This window comes from Diadema antillarum, unplaced genomic scaffold, assembly GCF_040938485.1.
Source record: "Diadema antillarum isolate AM-2024a unplaced genomic scaffold, OU_Dant_1.0 scf00000214, whole genome shotgun sequence".
Taxonomy (NCBI): domain Eukaryota; kingdom Metazoa; phylum Echinodermata; class Echinoidea; order Diadematoida; family Diadematidae; genus Diadema; species Diadema antillarum.
The window spans coordinates 689,691-711,123 of NW_027271103.1; the positions used below are offsets into that span (position 1 = coordinate 689,691).

General features: G+C 41.4%; 1 pseudogene; it reads left to right on the top strand.

The window, feature by feature from the left end:
• Positions 1 to 9,276: 9,276 nt before the first annotated feature.
• Positions 9,277 to 21,433, top strand: part of LOC139724442 (diacylglycerol lipase-beta-like) — a 47,784-nt pseudogene continuing 35,627 nt past the window's right edge.

The window sequence follows — 21,433 nt, forward strand, 5'->3', positions numbered from 1 at the left end:
CGGTTTTATAGTTCTAAGTAGAAAAACCAGATATTCATATTGGGGCTGAATCCTGGCTTGACCCATCCATCAAATCAGTAGAGATTTTCCCATCCTACCTCCAGATCTAGTAGTGGAGGGGTTGAAGACACCCCCACCACAGGAATTCCCGCGTGGTTGGGGTGTCTTCATCGGGATAAAAAGGCCATCCCTAGTTTTGAGAGGACTGATTTAGACTCTAATTCTGAACAGATTTGGTGTCAAGCCAATCTCCAAGATCAGGTATTATTAATAGGCAGTTATCGACCACCTGATTCAAAACTGTCTCCCCTCGGGGACCTAGAAACATGTATCTCTAGAATCAATGCTTCTTCACGATCTCCACACATCATCCTCAGAGGTAATTTCAACGTTCCGAGTATAAATTGGTCTAACGGTATATACATAGTGAACCAAAGGGTCCTCTTCAGGAAGCTTTAGTAAGCTTTATCTCAAATATATATAGTCATCTTACTCAAAAGTTGATTTTCCTACCAGACGTGATGAAACCTCCGGCACAGAGAATACACTAGATTTATTATTAACTACTCACCCGGATTTAATCTCAGATGTATCACATCGCGCTGGGATTAGTGATCATTTTGCTTTTCATGCAAATTTTTGTGTAAAGATTAATGTACCTGGTAAAGTTCCCCGTAAAATTCCCCTGTGGAAGAAAGCAAATTGTGAGCACCTCAAGGAACTGGTTGGAAAACTTCAAGATGATTTCTTTGATTCTAAACCTGATATGAGATCTGTTGAAGAGAATTGGACGTGGTTAAGGGATTCTTTGAATAATATTGTCACTAAGTATGTACATGTACCGCATAAGCTTTTTAAGGGTCGTGTTCGCCCCCATGGTTTTCAAGCAAACTCAAACATCTCTGTAGTAAAAAAGAAAAGTGTTATATCAGAGCTAAGAAAAGCGGTTTAAAGACTGATTAGAATAAATTCATCAAGGTTCGGAAATTTGTCGATCGTTCTATCAGACGCGCCCACAGGCAGTTATGTTGCTCATATTTTAGAGGAAGAAAATCCCAAGGCTTTTTGGAGATATATAAAGTCTAAACGGATAGATAATGTAGGTGTTCAGATGTTGAGGATAAACAATGATCTTGTGACGGGGGATATGGAGAAAGCAGAAGTATTTGCAAAGCATTTCCAGAATGTTTTTGCCGTGGAATGGAGATACTGATTCCCAACTACCGGATCCTACCAGATAGTCCATATCCTGACATGCCCCCCCCCCCCCCCATCAGAGTTGATTAAGAAGGTGTTAAGAAGTTATTACTCAATATCAACACAACAAAAGCTATATTATAGGACCCGATCTGATCCAGAACCAAGTTCTCAAGATCGCAGCTGAAGAGTTATCCCCAATCCTCCAGTTCATCTTTCAACAATCGCTGCGTATGGACACAGGCGACCTTCCTCTTGACTGGAGGAGAGCTAACATCACTCCCCTGTTTAAGAAAGGTTCAACCACTGATCCAGCAAATTATCGCCCCATTTCTTTGACGAGCACCTGTTGCAAAATCCTGGAGCACATAATCGATAGTAATTTGAATTGATATATTATGTGGGGTCTCTTATCCCACTGCCAGAATGGGTATATAATGAATTGGAATTGGCTGTTTGGGAATTATTTGGCAAGGGAAACCAAAAATTTAAAAAAAAAAACTGTGTTGGTATTAGATTATGAACAAGGGGGAGTTAAGTTTATGCATTTTCCATCATTGATAAATGATCAAAGAATAATGTGGGTTAAAAGGTTATTTAATGGTAAACAAGAAATGAAATGGAAACAGTATTTTCAGTTTGCTACTAAACATATTGGAGGTAAATTTATATTTTGCTGTAATTATTTTATTTATCTTTTGAATTTGTTTATACCGGAATTTCACAGGGATCTGTTGAAAACATGGGTGAAAACAAGGGAATTTAGGGGTAATTATAGTCAAATAAGGAAGGAGGTATTTTTTAATTATAAAATGATTCGTATTGAAGGAAAATGTAGTTTTAATAAAAATTTGTTTTTGAAAAAATGTTTTAGATTGGAACATATAATGGATAAAAATGGGAAATTATTTCCTGTGGAATATTTCTATGATAAAGGACTTAATTATTTAGATATTTTGAGTATTCAGAAGATTTATGAAGCGCTTCTAATTGGTTGGAAAAGGAATGCAGAGAACACAGAGGTAGGGAATGATATAAGTGTTGATGAAATGATTTTTATAAGAAACGGGAAGAAAATTCCTTTAGAAAAGATTACCTCCAAAGATATTTACATTGAATTGGTGAAGAAAATAAGTGATGATTCGTTGGTGAAAGATAAAATGCGAAATTTGTATTTTTGTGATTTTTCTAATAAAGATATAAAATGTATTTCCAGTAGGATAAGAAGTAGCACTTTGAGTTCTGTTTTGAGGGATTTTCAGTTTAGATTATTGCATGGAGTAGTGTACACAAATCATCATTTATTTCAGTTCAAGTTCGTAAATGATAATTTATGTTCCTTTTGTCATATCCAAGAGGAAGAGACGTATAAACATTTATTTTATACATGCGAATTCGCTAGGAATGTTTGGGAAAAATGTAGTAGTTTTTTTTTTTTTTTGATTTTGTTAATTTGCAACAGTTGAGTTGGGAGGAGATTTTTTTTTTCGGTATAGAGTTACCAGATACAGGAAAAGCTCAGTTAGTTAACCATGTTTTAATTTCAGGAAGGAAAAATAGGACACCCCCAACGGAATATTTCATTAAAAGTTTCGTTGAGCAGGATAAGTTAGAAGAAGGAAAGTAATACGTTGTCATTACATTTGCAAAAGTGGGAAAACTGGAAATAGAATTGAGAATTTGTTTTGCTTTTGTTTAATAGAGTAGGGCCTACTGCACATCCGACCTGAAATGCCTTTTCCACGCACTCGTATTGAAATATGTTTTATAATGTATGTCAGGATAGATGTTTTTAGTTGTTTTTGAGAATTTTGTTGTGAGGGGGGATTTGGAAGGGGAAGGGGGAATGGGGTAGGGTAGTAAGAGGGAGAATGGATGGGGGTAAGGGTGGTCGGGAGTGGTTTGTGTTCGTTTGTTTGTGTGTGCGGTTTTTTTTTTTAAGAATAAACGTCAATCAATGGATATTGATATATTAAAGTTGGATTGAATGAAAGTTGAACAAGAAAGTATGTTTGCTGTTAGTGCTCTTATTAATAAAATTTGTAATATAATGAAGGTATAAAATTAGAGAGAGAATGAGGGATTAGTAGTGTAAAAATAGTTTAAAAAAAGAGATGTGTATATGGATTGTGAAAAAAAAAATGTATTAGAGTGTATCAAAATGTATTAATTGATGTTAAGTTTCGGTATAAATTTCGTTTCCACTGATGAAAATGATTATGAAACTGGTGCACAGAGTTTTGTATAAATTTGTCTCGTACATTGTGATTTCCATTGATGATAGAAAAAAATATTCTTCAAAAAAAAATGAAGCATCTCAGTATAAGAATAACATCCTCACGGAAAATCAACATGCCTTCCGGAAACATCGGTCGTGTGAATCTCAACTCATTCTGACAGTTAATGATCTGGCTAAGAGTCTCGACACTAATGCAGTAACAGATCTGTCGCCTTGGATTTCTCCAAAGCTTTTGATAGTATTCCTCACCAAAGACTACTTCACAAGCTGGAATTCTATCGGCATCGTCACCGGCGTAAAGCAATGGATATCGGCCTTCCTGACCAAGCTGTCTTCAGTGTGTGTGCATCAATGGGAAGTGTTCGATTTGCACCCTGTTCTAAGTGGTACTCCGCAAAGGACGGTTCTCGGACCCACACTCTTCCTTCTTTTCGTCAATGATATCCATGACAATGTCAAAAGCACCACGAGGTTATGTTTGTCTGATGACTGTTTGTTGTATCGCCAAATAAAATCAAGCGACGACGAAAGTGCCCTCCAAGATGACATTAATACATTGGTACAATGGTTACACCGGTGGGGTATGAAATTTAATCCTTCTAAATGTGAATCAATGCGTGTCACCAGGAAAAGAGCTCCAGGCAGTACATCATACAACATTCTTGGCATCACCCTCGAAGAGTCTAAACAAGTTAAGTACCTTGGTATTAACATTCAAAACGACTTAAATTGCGCTGGAACAGCCAGACCCATCAAGCAACAACGAAAGCATCGGTTGTCTTGAACTTCCTCAGACGAAAATTTTCCAACTGTTCAACATCTGTGAAGGAAAATTATATTTAACCCTTGTTCGTCCTCATCTTGATTATGCTACCGCTGCTTGGGACCCATACACAAACAAGAGTATTTCCTCCATCGAACAAGTCCAATTAAAGACGGGCTGCTCGTTTTGTTACAAACACATACGACCAAGAAGCAATTAGTGTCACCCAGCTGCTTAGTTCACTAAACTGGAACTCACTCCGACACAGGCGGGAAATACACCGCTTATCCTGTTTTCATAAGATGCTCCATAAGGACATCGACGTATACATCACACAGACCATTTGCCCTAAACCAGATAGAAGTAGGCGGGGGGCATTCAAATCAGTTCGAGGTACCAACTAGCAACACAGATATGTACAGGAATTCTTTCTTCCCTCGAACCACAAGGACATGGAATAGCCTTCCTCAATGTGTAATCTCTCAAGTTAATTCAGCTACTTGAAGACCGTGGTTTCAAACTATATTCTCCCAAACTGAGTCCACCGTCTGCCGCCACCTCCAGTTTAAACTCCGCTTGGGGTCTTTAGGAGGATCACTACCAAGTACCAAGTACCAAGTACCAAGAACCAAGTACCAAGTACCAAGTACCAAGTACCAAGTACCTGGACCTGGCTCTTCCCAGACCACTCTAGCCCTCTCGAAACAGATATCGATCAAGTAAATCCATCCTATCGAAGAATGACTAACGTCACCAGTGGCGTACCGTGGGTCAAGACATGGAGTTGGGGGGGGGGGGGGCACCTCGTGGAAAAGTAATTTTGAAAGGTGTGTATGCTTGTGCGTGCGTGCGTGTGTATGTGTGTGTGCGCGTGTGTGCGTGCGCTGTCAGTCTGCAAACTTTATGGGGACTACAATACATAACGGAATGTGACACATTCCACAGCGTAGTCATTGAGTAACATTGTAAGTTTTCCTTACATGAATTATGGAATGACGGTGTGAAACGACAAATTACTGGCAGCAACATCAGGAGAATGGCATAACGATTAAATGCGAGCGAGCGAAGCGAGCGAGCTTGAAAATTTTGACATTTTACAGTCCCCAAATCGCCGTTTGTAGCTATATTTTTCCGCTTTGGAAATTAAGGGGGGAGGCGTACCGGGCGCGACTGCTGGCAATTACTGGCAGTAACATCAGGAAAATGTAATGCGAGCGAGCGAAGCGAGCGAGCTTGAAAATTTTGACATTTTACAGCCCCAAAACTGCCGTTTGTAGCTATATTTTTTCTCTTTGGAAATTATGGGTGGAGGCGCACCGGGCGCAACTGCTGGCAATTACTGGCAGTAACATCAGGAGACTGGCATAACAATTAAATGCGAGCTTGAAAATTTTGACATATATTTTTTACAGTCCCAAAACTGCCGTTTGAAGCTATATTTTTCCACTTTGGAAATTAAGGGGAGGCACCGGGCACAACTGCTGGCAATTACTAGCAGTAACATCAGGAGAATGGCATGATGATTAAATTCGAGCGAGCGAGCTTGAAAATTTTGACATTACAGCCCAAAAAACTGCCGTTTGTAGCTTTATTTTTTCGCTTTGGAAATTAAGGGGGGCGCAAATGCTGGCAATTACTGGCAGCAACATCAAGAGAATGGCATAACGATTAAATGCTAGCGAGCGAAGCGAGCGAGCTTGAAAATTTTGACATTTTATTTTTACAGTCTTAGAGCTGTCGTTTTGTAGCTATATATTTTTGCTTTAGATATTATAAGGGGGGGGGGGGGTTCACCGGGCGCAAAGGTGTACATTCTACATCACATTGCGCAACATTGCAGCGACTCCAGAATGATGACCCCAGAATATCTGTCTGAATCTTTTGATTATCTCTCTCATCCTTATTCTTTGCGTTTCGGAAACAAACTTAAATTACCCAATCCTTATACTGAATTTCTTAAAAGATCATTTATGTATCGAGCGACATTTATGTATAATAACCTACCACCAGCTGCTCGATCAGCCTTAAATTTAGATGTTTTTTTAAACGGATATATACAAATTTATGAATCCCAGTTGCAATGTACGGTATTTGTTTGCTGTGATAGGATAACCGGGTTACTTTGTTCTGTTCTGTTATGTAATGTTTGACTATGACTTATTGTAATGTTATGTATGTTGTTACCTCAAGCCCTGTATTTTTTTTCTCTCAATCTCTTTCCAATTTTATCTCTATGTATCATTCTGCCTTTTTGCATATTGTAAAGCCTTGTTTGATTACTATGTAACTGGAACCCATGGAAGACCAGTGGTGCCATGGCGGCACCGCTGAATATGGGCTTTCCAGCCGTTTTAAACTGTATATATTATTTTGTATATGTTTTAAACGGAAATACCTACCTACCTACCTACCTACTCTTTTTTGCCGTTCGGATGTTCTGAGTACACTGCGCATATCCTGCTTATATTCAGAATGCCAACCAGGAATCACGCTGAATCACAATCTTTTGTAGGCTCCGGGCTTTTTTGAACAATGTTTCACACTTTATACCTCTTTATTTATGGTTAAAAGAAATCTTAGAAAAATATCTTATTTCTTGATCACCCTTTCATGTCGATTTCAAAAGCAGTTTACCAACCCTTGAATTACCATTTTGTTTTTTTGTTTGGTTTGGTTTGGTTTTTGTTCCCCCCCCCCCCATGCCCCCCCCCCCCGTATAGTTACGCCTCATATATCAAACATCTCACCTCTCCTATCAACAATAAATTGAAAAAAAAAATTATTGAAAAATCATCAAATTCATATATTTTTTGACCAAACAGATGTCGTTTAGATTTTAGTTTGCTTTCAAAATTCAGAAAATGTAGAACAGAATGAAGCGCAGAAATACGGACTGTAATGATCGATCATTGATGGCAGAACTACTAGTTAATGCAAACTCAACGCAAATTCCAAGCAGGAAGGTCTCACCCATAGCTCCCTGCTCCAAGACACAACGCTATCATAGGGTCTCTCCTATGTGAAAACCAAGTAATATCGATTACAAATATCGGAAAAGGACACCCGAAATACTAATTAATGCAAACTCAACGCAACCTGCAAGGCACAGCGCTATCCTATGAGAAAACCACATAAATCGATTCTAAATTTCGGAAAATGACACCCCGAAATACTAGCGCAATTAATGCAAACTCCAAGACCCAACGTTATCCTATGTGAAACTGACCTAAATCGATTACAAATATCGGAAAATGACACCCCGAAATCTTAATTAGTGCAAACTCAAAGACACTACGTTACCCTATGTAAAAACGACCTAATTCGATTACAAATATCAGAAAATATACACCCCAATATATGAAACAAATATAGACTATTGATAACCTAGGCCTCACGGAAAGTTGGAACAATCAAGCATCTCACTCTAGCCACTAGCCGAAGCGGCAGATTAAATTACATTTATAAAGGAAGAGTGGCGCATTGATGTAGAAGAAATTTTAATCCCCAATGTTTGCACTATAGAATTTTCAAACAGGAGCTTCATTTTAAGAGAAATACCTGAAGTACTTAAATGTTTCGCAAGGAAATTTTCATACAAATTCCGTTGTGCTAATCACAAATCCTAACTGTTTCTGGAAGATATAATCAATTCACTTCACTTCAATTCAATTCACTTTAATCGTTCAATGATAATTAAAAAAAAACATTACAGGAAATTCAGTGCTTGATTTTAACATATATAAATACGAAGCATAACGAATACTATATAGGGCCTATAGAGAGAGAGAGAGAGAGAGAGAGAGAGAAAGAGGAGGAGAGATAGAGAGAGAGAGAACACGAAATAGTACATGATAAATAATAAATAACTGAACATGCATGCAAAGTCAAACTGAAAAGAACAATCGTATAAAAACGCGGCATAAAACCGACTCAATTGGCATAATGTTAAAAACTCCAGAAACCTTCCCCGTTGCTACGTTCCCAGTTTCAACCCCCCCCCCCCATGTTAGCCCGCGATAAACTGAAACAACTCAAACCAACTCACCCTAAAATACAACACAACAAGCAAATTAACACATACGAAAACAATATCAGTGATTGTATCATCACATACATTTCTTTCTATTCCACCATTGTATTGCACATAATCACTTCACAATACTGAGATATACAAGGAAACAAATATGTTGTAATTGTACGTGAATTTGCCAGAAAAAAAAAATTATAACGGGAGGATGAACGGTAGAGAAAAGAAAGAAAAATAAGAATGAAAAAGGAAGCGGAGGTATAACAGCTCATGAATAACGTAATCCACACTGTTGGTCAAAAAGGTGGAATAATTTTGTTTTGAATAAAAGTCGACCGTTTTGTTCGCATTGAAAAGGCTGTCTGTAGACAATCTGGTATGTTATTGATTACGTAATGTCACCCCATTATTCAGGTGATATTTGAACATGAGGAATGTGTTATTACGTAACGAAGTTACCTTTTGCAGACTATAAAGCCCTGTGCGGTTGAAATATTGCTTTTTTTTTTTTGCTGATTTTGCACCGCGTAGAGAAGGTTTAGTTTTTCCAAGTTCCCCGTACTGTGTGCATTAAAAATCGGTACAGAATCCCCCCAGACTGTGAGTTGTCCAATGCTGACGGCAATGCGCGAGAGAGTGATAGCGCTTAGGCATGAGGGCTACAAGCAGTCTCGTATAGGATAAATCCTAGGGATTTCACAGGGTACAGTCTCTAAAATCCTTAAGCGTCATCGTGAGAGAGGAAATGTACTGCCATGGAATTCACCAGGACGTCCCAGACTGATAACAAGTAGAGCTGATCGCCACCTGTTGAATCTTAGCCGCAGAAACCGGAAGTTACCCGCGAGTCGTCTTCAACGCTTGTGGAGGATACATCATGGTATCAACGTCTCAAGATCAACAGTCAATCTCAGATTGATACAACATGGCTCCCGAGCACAATGATTGGTTAGATATCCACGCCTGACGGTTCGCCACGGGGTAGCTCGTCTCCTTTGGGCCAGGCAGCACAGGGCGCTTCCACTGGGACATTGGCAACGCGTTATCTTCATGGACGAGAGCCAGTTCATCCTTGCCGGTGGAGATGGGAGACAGCGAGTTCGTCGGTTAGCTGGGGAAAGCCTTCGAGATGACAGTGTCTACGAGACAACCAAAGATGGAGGAGGCACAGCGATGGTCTGGGCCGGAATCCATTACGGAGGAAAAACGCCACTAGTGGTGCCGGGTGGCACCACTAGTGGCGTTTACTTATCTGGTGAACGCCGCTGTCTGCAGGGAGATATTGGAGTTCCACTGCCTTCCATATGAAAGATATGAGTATGGATTCAATTTTCGACTGCAGGATTATAACGCTAGACAGTACAGGACAGCTGTAGTTAGAGAATTCCTACAGGTAGAGGGGATTGAGCAGTTGCCATGGCCAGCTTGTCCGCCAGATATGAACCCCATAGAACATGAATGGGATGCCCTAGGCCGAGCCATCAACGGCAGAGAGGTCATTTCTCAAAATCCGCAGGAGTTGGCAGCTGCGTTGAGAGAACAGTGGGAAGCCATACCTGTCGACGTCATCAACAACCTGGTGGACAGCATGCCACAACGCCTACGCGCACTGATTCGTGCGAGGGGCGGATAAACCCGGGGTGGACATACCCAGAATGCCCACCCCAATGTGAAATCTTAAGAATAATGACTCAATTTGATGTGAACTTGTCAATGGAATCACAAAACAAGTGTTCTGGAAAATTGAATGACGTTTAAAACAAATATTCTCTTGATAAAGTTTCTTTTGTAATATTATCAATGTTGTTTCATGCCCATATAGTTTATGATTTAGACATAATTATACTTGTTAAAAATCACTGTGAAAGTGGGTAAGCGGCAAGATAACAAAGTTAAGTATTAATGATTAATATACATCAAACATATCATTTTCCAAGCACATTGAAATAGACATGCCGTTAAAGTTTGAGAAAAAATATTCCACCTTTATGACCAACAGTGTATATCAAACATCATCAGCTATTACATCATAAATCCAAAAACTGTAATCCTAAGATGGTGATCCCAGGTGATGATGATAATGACCTGTCTGTGGCAATGACTGTAAAAATGACAATGATTATGATGGTGAAGCTGATAGTGAAGGTGGCGATAATGTTGTCGTTGAGATGATAATGATGGTGATTAAAAACAAGCAAACATGGGATCTTTAGTGCGGTTTCACTGTTTTACAATACCGCTCCAACCCGACAACTTTCCAAACCATAAATCAACGCTAATTTGTCCCCTATCTATCACAATTCGTCCATTTGAAAGCCCAAGACCCCACCAAAAGACCCGCTCATCACAGAAACAATTCCGACACACTCCATGCTTACCCCTAACCTCCCTCAAATTACTCAATGACAGTATAGTATTCCACGTGAAAACAGTGGAAACACTTAAACACAAAATTATCAGATAACGGGCGGACAGGCCTCAGGTAGCCTATTAAAGGGGGCAACCTCACGAGCGACCTCGGGTAGTTCAGCTACTAATGAGTTAACGGGTACCATTGAAAAGTCTTATTGCAAATGGAATGAAAGAATTCAGATATCGGTTTGTCTTGCATTTTGCAGACTGCCGTCGTTTGCCAGATCTCAACCAACATAAACATTGATGAAGGGGTATCGTGTATCAATAGATCTGTATTTATTATATTTCTGTACATTTTCTTTGTTCTTTTCATCAATCATATTTCACGCTCATTTACTTTATTATAGTTATTTTGTATATTTTCAAAGTTACTTGCAACTCTGTTTGCATTACTGAGTTGATAACGTGAAATATGGACTCCGATACCCAGAATATGGGTTGTTGAGTGAAGTAAAATTTTAACTTTCCACTTATCACAGCATTGCAAACACGTGAAAGGAAGGTGTCAATTGATTAACAGGTTCTGAAATGCAAACTCCTGAGCGCAGTTGGTCGTAAAATATGTTTCCCACAAATTACTGACATTTACTGTACCGAAACAATCAAAATCACATTAGCTATATTACTAGTTGCCTTTGTATGTTAGTATAGGTTTTCCCGGCCAATTTCGCACTTTTGTCAGTCCAGTTTAGCAAAATTTAGCGTAGATGACATGGTCGGTATTTCAATTTTATGATCTCTTCATTCAAATTCCTTTTTGGAGCATTAAAATTACTTTTAGCCTCATTCTAATTAACACTTTTTCAATTGAAATTCGTATAACAAGCACCATTTCGTCATTCGTTCATTCAATTTAGAATGATATAGTCACGTGATCACGGACATGCTGCACTCGTTCATTCGAATTCAGTTTTGGGCATCCAATTTAACATCTTTTGCATTCAGTTTAGCACGCATGTTTATGCTTTGGTTCTTTCTTTCTTTCTTTTTTCAACATAGTTATTGTTTTACAAGCGTCATAACATTTCATATTTTCGTATTCACTTTAGAGATTTTTGGCAACATTGTTTTTTCTTCAATGTGCTTATTGAGTCTTCCAGTCCGAAGATAGTGCATGTGGCCACAACTTATCTGGCCGTTGAGCGCTTTATTCAGAGTGTGTCGGCCAGTTCTAGGAAGTCAAGGTTATGATCATCAAAAAAATGTTCCTATAATTTTTTCTGTTTTCTTGACAAATACGTCTGTATCTAAATTGTGCTGTCATGACTGTAAGAAGATGAAGTCAATCTGTAGTATTGGTACATGTAGGCCTAAAATGACATGTATGAAAGAAAAGGGACGTTACAGAACAACAAACTAGCGTTATATGGGGTCAAAAATATGATACTTTTATTGCTTAACATGGGTGGATGAAACAAAAAGTCATATAGAAATACGCTTTTAAATGTTCTCACCTTTTCAAAAAAGAAATAAAATAACGTTAATTTGAATGAACATGTTTGGAATTTGACCGCCCATACGCGAAACTGAATGACTGAAATATCCTTTTCGGTCAGTGCTGGCGAATTTGAATGACTGAAGAGCACGTGCCAATTTGAATGCCAATTCGAATTACGAATTCGAAAGGAACATGTGCAAATTTCATTGATCGAAATGCTAAATTGAACGAACAACTTGCAATTTTGAATGACAGAATGTGCAGTGACGAGGATTTTCGCTAAATTGAATGAACCTTCTATCAAATGGACTGACAAAAGTGCGAAATTGGCCGGGAAAACCTATATTTCCATCGATGTTTGTTCACAACAACAGGTAAAGCTAAACAAATTTATATGCAACTTATTTGACGCATCGACAGTCTATCATTTAATTTAAGAAACAATTTAGGAATAAAATATAACAATGTTATGTTTGAAATGTTAAATCCTTCGGTTCGATATCCGCTCTCCTCTTCATCTCTTCTTTTCCTTCTAATCTCAACTTGTCTCATCTATTCCTTCTGTTTCTTATCCTTCCATCACATTTTCTGTTATCAATCGGGGCTTTAGTTTCAGTTGTTATTGTTATTGGCTTTTTAAAAATACGATTGTGGTATCAATTCGCGTTTACTCTTGCTCTGAACCCCACCCCCTGGGTGCGTTTACTCTTGCTCTGAACCCCACCCCCTGGGTGCGTTTACTCTTGCTCTGAACCCCACCCCCTGGGTGCGTTTACTCTTGCTCTGAACCCCACCCCCTGGGTGCGTTTACTCTTGCTCTGAACCCCACCCCCTGGGTGCGTTTACTCTTGCTCTGAACCCCACCCCCTGGGTGCGTTTACTCTTGCTCTGAACCCCACCCCCTGGGTGCGTTTACTCTTGCTCTGAACCCCACCCCCTGGGTGCGTTTACTCTTGCTCTGAACCCCACCCCCTGGGTGCGTTTACTCTTGCTCTGAACCCCACCCCCTGGGTGCGTTTACTCTTGCTCTGAACCCCACCCCCTGGGTGCGTTTACTCTTGCTCTGAACCCCACCCCCTGGGTGCGTTTACTCTTGCTCTGAACCCCACCCCCTGGGTGCGTTTACTCTTGCTCTGAACCCCACCCCCTGGGTGCGTTTACTCTTGCTCTGAACCCCACCCCCTGGGTGCGTTTACTCTTGCTCTGAACCCCACCCCCTGGGTGCGTTTACTCTTGCTCTGAACCCCACCCCCTGGGTGCGTTTACTCTTGCTCTGAACCCCACCCCCTGGGTGCGTTTACTCTTGCTCTGAACCCCACCCCCTGGGTGCGTTTACTCTTGCTCTGAACCCCACCCCCTGGGTGCGTTTACTCTTGCTCTGAACCCCACCCCCTGGGTGCGTTTACTCTTGCTCTGAACCCCACCCCCTGGGTGCGTTTACTCTTGCTCTGAACCCCACCCCCTGGGTGCGTTTACTCTTGCTCTGAACCCCACCCCCTGGGTGCGTTTACTCTTGCTCTGAACCCCACCCCCTGGGTGCGTTTACTCTTGCTCTGAACCCCACCCCCTGGGTGCGTTTACTCTTGCTCTGAACCCCACCCCCTGGGTGCGTTTACTCTTGCTCTGAACCCCACCCCCTGGGTGCGTTTACTCTTGCTCTGAACCCCACCCCCTGGGTGCGTTTACTCTTGCTCTGAACCCCACCCCCTGGGTGCGTTTACTCTTGCTCTGAACCCCACCCCCTGGGTGCGTTTACTCTTGCTCTGAACCCCACCCCCTGGGTGCGTTTACTCTTGCTCTGAACCCCACCCCCTGGGTGCGTTTACTCTTGCTCTGAACCCCACCCCCTGGGTGCGTTTACTCTTGCTCTGAACCCCACCCCCTGGGTGCGTTTACTCTTGCTCTGAACCCCACCCCCTGGGTGCGTTTACTCTTGCTCTGAACCCCACCCCCTGGGTGCGTTTACTCTTGCTCTGAACCCCACCCCCTGGGTGCGTTTACTCTTGCTCTGAACCCCACCCCCTGGGTGCGTTTACTCTTGCTCTGAACCCCACCCCCTGGGTGCGTTTACTCTTGCTCTGAACCCCACCCCCTGGGTGCGTTTACTCTTGCTCTGAACCCCACCCCCTGGGTGCGTTTACTCTTGCTCTGAACCCCACCCCCTGGGTGCGTTTACTCTTGCTCTGAACCCCACCCCCTGGGTGCGTTTACTCTTGCTCTGAACCCCACCCCCTGGGTGCGTTTACCAATATATTTCATGTTAAAAGAAAATATTAATTCGTTAAAAGACACACACTCGGGACCAGACGAGACCCAGTATCAAAGAATGTGCCACACCCAGTGGATGGGTTGTAAACAAAAGAGTGTACTCTTGTTTAAACTCCACCCAGTGGGTGTGTCACATGATACTTTGGGTGCGTTTATCAACTCCTTTTCTCGGCAGAAACAGGTTATCCAAACAGCTTTCAAGGAATTTTTACGAGTTGATAAACGCAAAGCTGTTTTGATAGCCCTTTAGGAAAGCCTTTTACGAAAGGGTGCGTTTATCAACTCTCCTTTCTCGGCAGAAACAGGTTATCCAAACAGCTTTCAAGGAATTTTCACGAGTTGATAAACGCAAAGCTGTTTTGAAAGCCCTTTAGGAAAGCCTTTTCGAAAGCCCGAAATTTGTGACGATCCAAACAGGTTTCCTAAACAGGTTATCAGAAACCTGTTTGTAAAAGCCTTTCGAAGTTGATAAACGCAAAGCTGTTTTGAAAGCCCTTTAGGTCGCCCTATACTGCGGTTGCGCAACCATGCGTTTCCAGTTTCTGAAAAGACGCGCGCCACGTAAAGTGCACACGAGTACGTGTACACAGGTGTATACATACAGCTGTGTGTAATGCACCCATATGCTTGGAACAAGGAGGTGTTTCTCTCACCAACAAGGTTTGAGAAATAAAGTAACAACAGTCTCATTCCCTTTGATCCCATGTCTCATGCCGCTACTCAGAAATATTTGAAGTATGTGCTAAACTGGAGCTGCCTCACAGATAGGAAGACAATTGATTCATGTGGCATTGTATCATGACTCCTCACTCTCAAAGGAAGATATGTCTTTATGATGGTAATTGCTTTTCGCCGTCCCTTCTTAGAAAACAAGCGGCACATTAATAGTACAGGCAGTCAGGGCTTTGGAAAGGGCTCTCGAAAGGGCTATGGAAAGGGCTATGGAATGGGCTATCGAAAGTTGATAAACGCAGCCGACGAAAACAAGCGGCACATTAATAGTACAGGGAGTGGACAGGGCTTTCGAAAGGGCTATGGAAAGGGCTTTCGAAAGGGCTTTCGAAAGTCGTTTAAACTGGGGAAAGTTGATAAACGCCGCCTTTGTCTTGTCTGGTCGAGTGTTTGTGTCTTTTTGAGAAATTAATATTTTTCTTTATTGTTTTGTGTACTCTTGTTTACTAGGTGATTTGGGACACGCCACGCCGTCACTCCAACACAAATTTATATTGAAATCATTTTGTATACTTTGATGTATACAAAGTGAAGTGGATGTCACATTTCACACTTTGCACTTTCACAACACATCCGAAATTACAAGGCTGAATAAATGAATTTTATTTTCCATTTCATTTTGTAGGCTAGAGTATATAAGATAAATATGTCAAAAGTGCAGAGTGTACAGACCCCTGGGGGTGTGCTGTCACAGTGCCGACTGGGTGGGCACCGTGACAGCACACCCCCTGGGGTCTGTACACTCTGCACTTGACATTTTCTTATTTTTGACATTTTATCTTTTGACATATTTATCTTATATACTCTGCATAAAAAATGAGATGGGTGTCACATTTCAGTCTGGGCACTCTGAAAATCAAGACAAAACAGGTTCTGAAAATAAACTTATTTTTATTTCGTAACATTATTTCTTCTTTATTGCAATCAACTGTACAAGATATCTACAAGAAGTCCATCAATCTGTATTTATTTTTTCAAGTCTTTTAAGATGGAGCTGTCGTTATTAGAGGGTAAGTCATGTTATTCAGCTAAATGTCTCGAGGCAACGGGGAATACTGTTGTACATACGACATGCATCACAAAGCACGTCGCCAGCTATTTTGTTGGTTTCTTGGGAAGAGAATTAAAACCAAAAGAAGGGTCTAAATTCATTTATTGGAGAGCTTCCATTCAGTCTTATGGTTTAAGATATTAGTAGATTTATATTTCTGTCAGGAAATACCAAAATGGATTGTGGATCTGATCTAACCTTACTTGATGTACAAACAACGGCGTAGCCAGGATTTCATCTTAGGGGGGGCGGTTAGTCTGCGAGGGAGCGAAGCGACCGAGCCCGAGCGAGCGGAGCGAGCGAGGGGGGGGGGGGGGAGGGTGTGGGAGGGGGTGTCCCCCCTCCCACGGTAAGAATTTTTTTGCATTTTGATGTTGTAAATGGTGCAATTTGATGCATGTTTTTGCGCGTTATATCGACGTGAAACAGTCCCACTTGTTTAAGGCAGCAGTTTATGTTGATGTAGATTATTATTGAACAATTTGCCTTTAAAATGCTATAAGTTAAATACACTTCTTGTATTCTTTTCACTGAATATCATGAACGCGACTGAACCCGCGAGCGGAGCGAGTGAATGGGGAGGGGAGGGTGTGGGAGGGGGTGTCCCCCTCCCACGATGAGAACTTTTTGCATTTTGATGCTGCAAATGGTGCAATTTGATGCATGTTTTTGCGTGTTTTAACGAGACGAAACAGTCCCACTTGTTTAAAGTTTCAGTATAATTTAGTGTAGATTATTATTGAACAATTTGCCCATAAAATGGTATCATTTAAATAATCTTCTTGTATTACTTCTTTTCACTGAATTATCATGAACGCGACTGAACCCGAGTGAGCGGAGCGAGCGAGGGGGGAGGGGAGGGTGTGTCCCCCTCCCACGGTAAGAACTTTTTGCATTTTGATGTTGCAAATGGTGCAATTAGATGCATGTTTTTGCGCGTTTTATCGACGTGAAACAGTCCCACTTGTTTAAGGTAGCAGTATATTTTAGTGTAGATTATAATTGAACAATTTGCCTATAAACTGGTATACGTTAAATACACTTCTTGTATTAATTCTTTTCACTGAATATCATGAACGCGACTGAACCCGAGCGAGCGAAGCGAGTGAAGGGGGAGGGGAGGGTGTGGGAGGGGGGTGTCCCCCCTCCCACGGTGAGAACTTTTTGCACTTTGATGTTGCAAATGGTGCAATTTGATGCATGTTTTTGCGTGTTTTAACGAGTTGAAACAGTCCCACTTGTTTAAGGTTGCAGTATAATTTGATGTAGATTATCATTGAACAATTTGCCTACATAATGGTATAATTTAAATACACTTCTTGTATTAATTCTTTTCACTGAACATCATGAACGCGACTGAACCCGAGCGAGCAGAGCGAGCGAGGGGGGAGGGGAGGGGGTGTCCCCCCTCCCACGGTGAGAACTTTTTGCATTTTGATGTTGCAAATGGTGCAATATGATGCATGTTTTTGCGCGTTTATATCGACGTGAAACAGTCCCACTTGTTTAAGGTTGCAGTATAATTTAGTGTAGATTATTATTGAAAGATTTGCCTATAAAATGGTATCATTTAAATAATCTTCTTGTATTAATTCTTACACTGAATATCATGAACGCGACTGAACCCGAGAGAGCGGAGAGAGCGAGGGGGGAGGGGAGGGTGTTGGAGGGGGTGTACCCCCTCCCACGGTGAGAACTTTTTGCATTTTGATGTTGCAAATGGTGCGATTTGATGCATGTTTTTGCGTGTTTTAACGAGATGAAACAGTCCCACTTGTTTAAAGTTGCAGTATAATTTAGTGTAGATTATTATTGAAAGATTTGCCTATAAAATGGTATCATTTAAATAATCTTCTTGTATTAATTCTTACACTGAATATCATGAACACTGTCTGTTCAGCAGTCAAACAGAAAAAGCATGCACACGAGGGTGTAGATAGGGGCATATCCCCTCCCACACGAAGGTGATTTTGCGTTTTCAGACCTGAAATTCAGCGATCTGTTGCAAATTTTTGGTGCAATACTTTTATCGAAGTGATAAAATCACGGAATTTAGCTCTTATTCCGAATGTGCACCATCTGTGTGTATGTATAAAGTCTAGTGAGGTATATAGAGGAAGGGGGATTCCTCCTCCCGCTCGCTTTTTTTTAAAGAATTGAAATAAAGCGATCTGGGTATAGCCACAGTCTATACTTCTATGCATGGTGGAAGGGGGGAGGGGCGGGGGAGCAGGGAGAAGGCGTGGGCGAGTGTTATCCCCACCCTTCCCTTCCGATCAAGCTTTTGCCTTTTTAAGGTTGAAATTGAGATATCTCATCTACGCATTTTTGATGGAATCAACATTTGGGAAATCACACACACACACACACACACACACACACACACAAAACTGATGGGGGGCTGAGGGAGGAAAGGGTCGATTAAAAGGGGAAATTCCCCTTATACATGAGGGAACCTTGAGTTTTCGGAATATAAGTGATAAGTCTTGTGCACTCAGAATTATTCATAATTTTTTTTTTGTAAATCTAAAAAGTGTATTAAGCTAGGGAAAGAGGCACAGAGGGGGAGGGTTTGGGAGGGGGTATCCCCCTCCCAAGCACGAGAGATTTTGCATATTTTGAATTGAAATTCAACGATCTGGTGCACACTTTGAGTGAAATATTCAAAAAATATCTTATTTGATGAAAGGTTGCAAAGGAGACCCGCTTCATGTGCATGCATATACAGTATACACGCATTTTTTTTTTCCGCCTCCCAAATCCCCGGTCCAAATCTTAGGGGGGGCGATCGCCCCCATCGCCCCTCCCTGGCTACGCCTGTACAAATGGTTTTAACAGCTGTTCCACCCGAAAGTATATACAATTAAAAGGAAAACTTGTTCGCTGTCATTTGCCTTCCAAGATCATTCAGATTTCATCATAAAGGAATAAAGTTATCTGGGATGAAGCAAAGAATCAGCCAGTCCCCAAAAAGACGGCCAAGTCACTTAATAAAGACTTTAGATGCATTACCCGGGATCTTAAGTCGTCCACACCGTGATGACCAATGTGTAGTACAGGAGGGGAGGCCCCGGCCGTGGAAGATGGCTCCATGGTCACCGCTACTAATGGGTTGTTTGAGCGTGGATTAGTCTCGTGGTTGTATGCCCCACTAAGGCAATGGGATGCTCGGCATTCTGGGTGTTGACTGGACAAGTAACCTGTAGAAGTCTTATTAACTAGAGACATAAAAACACGATATTGATCATAAACTTTTTGCAATCTACATCTCTCTATAATGATGAGAATTGGTATTACTTTTCACTCGTTATTTTTAGTTTTACTTTTTCAGATAAAAAGAAAACCAAACGGAAGTCGAGGATATAGATGATATGGTGGCACATGGCATGTAGTAGCATAGCAAATTTCTATAATTTCTGTCCCAAATATTGAATTCAAAAACCAAAGGCAATGAGAGCTTACAGCCAATATATTATCACCGCTTAAAACCATATTCTGCTAAAATAATGTCCACTTGAGCCAAGTGCTATAGTATCGATTCTGTAAATGGTTACGGAACCTGTACAAGAGATAAAAGAGACAAAGTGGCATATTGGACATACCCTATACCGTAACACAAGTGACACAATATCATAATGAATTGCAAGCATAGTTAAAAAGACACAGACGAAACTACCAATGGCCCATTCGTGGCGGGTACAGGTGGACTGGTGTCTGCTGCCGAGGATGGCTCCGTGGTCGGTCCAGCAGGTGTCCGAGCTTGGATTGGTCTCACTGGCTGCACGTCCCCCATAAAGGCTGTTGGGACACTCGGCATGGTGGGGTTGTCGACTAGCATTCACCTTGATACGACAGACATAAAAATAAAAGTAACCAGTTAATAAAGTTTCCCACACAAACAATGTCACATAACATAACGTGTAAACATTAAAAAAAAAGCATTGGATGCACACATTGTCTGTAGTTTTTTCCTCACTAAGACCATAGTTCTACATAGTCTACAGATATTTCGTGAAGTAAGTAGATAGATAGATAAATAAATAGAGGGCTAAATGTGTTTTACTTATATTGCTTTGAATGCCGGTACAAAGGAGCCAAAGTAGACAGCTGCCAGACTCCTGGGAGAGATGATGTCCACGAAACGGCCGTGTGGTCCTCGCCGCTCCTCACCGGCATGATGTCGGATGCCTTGCTGCAGGGAAAAATGACTCGTTCCTCAGCATGCACGACTCCTCCATGTAGCATAGACTCTCCTCCAGCGGTGATACAGGCTGGTCTCTATCTACGCTGTCCCCTTTAATACTTGTCACCAGGGAGGTGGTCCCACCTCCCTGTTTTCACTGAATCTACCCCCTAGCCAATGACAGGAGTAAAAACTCTCTTCTACGCCCATATGAGAACATCCCTCGTTTTCATTGGTTCTCACAAAATCAGCAGTTTCTCAATATATCCTGTCACGCGACCCAAAGTGGGTGCGGTTAACATTCCTAGTCAAGGGATTCCAATCATAAGTCTAATTTCATTCAAATGCATGCGAATTCCCGCCAACTGATGTTATGTGGGGCAAACTATACTAGGAACAATACAAAAGGGGCAAAATGTCCACTGACTGCCCTATTAACAAAATACCGTGTCTTCATTGGCGCTACGAACAAAATCAGCTGTTTCTTAGGCTGGGTTCACATAGAAGTACAATGTATACGGTATAGGGCCTACGGTATTCGTTATTCGTAAGGCTGCGTTCACATAGAAGTATTCGGTATTCGGTATTCGTATTCGTATTCGCTATTCGAGCACCGAATACACCATCACCAAGACCCGCACCGTCAACTCACCATCCCATGTAGTGAGGATTTCTTCCTCCTACATCGCAGCAAATCTTATTAACAATTTCTAAACTGCACCAGAATGTCAGTCTACATGCTTATTTTTGCTAAAGGGCAAATTCAGACCAAAATTGTCATTATTTCATAAACGAGAGACGGTATACGCTGCAAGAAAATCGAACAAGCTCGATTCCCACTTTGCTATACTTTTCGCAGCTATTCGTACTTTCGAATAGTGCCCTCCTATGTGAACCGGTGTGAGGAAATCCTATCGTTCGATTCAAGCTATTCGCGTGCCCTCGAAAAACGAGCCCGAATACCCGAATAGTATACTTCTATGTGAACGCAGCCTTATGCGCTATTCGCTATACGCTATTCGGGCATGGAGGGTCACATAAGGTAGCACGCGTGTCCTACTTTAATGTTCTTTTGGCGCCGTCAAGTTGACCCAATACACCATCACCCGCACCATCAACT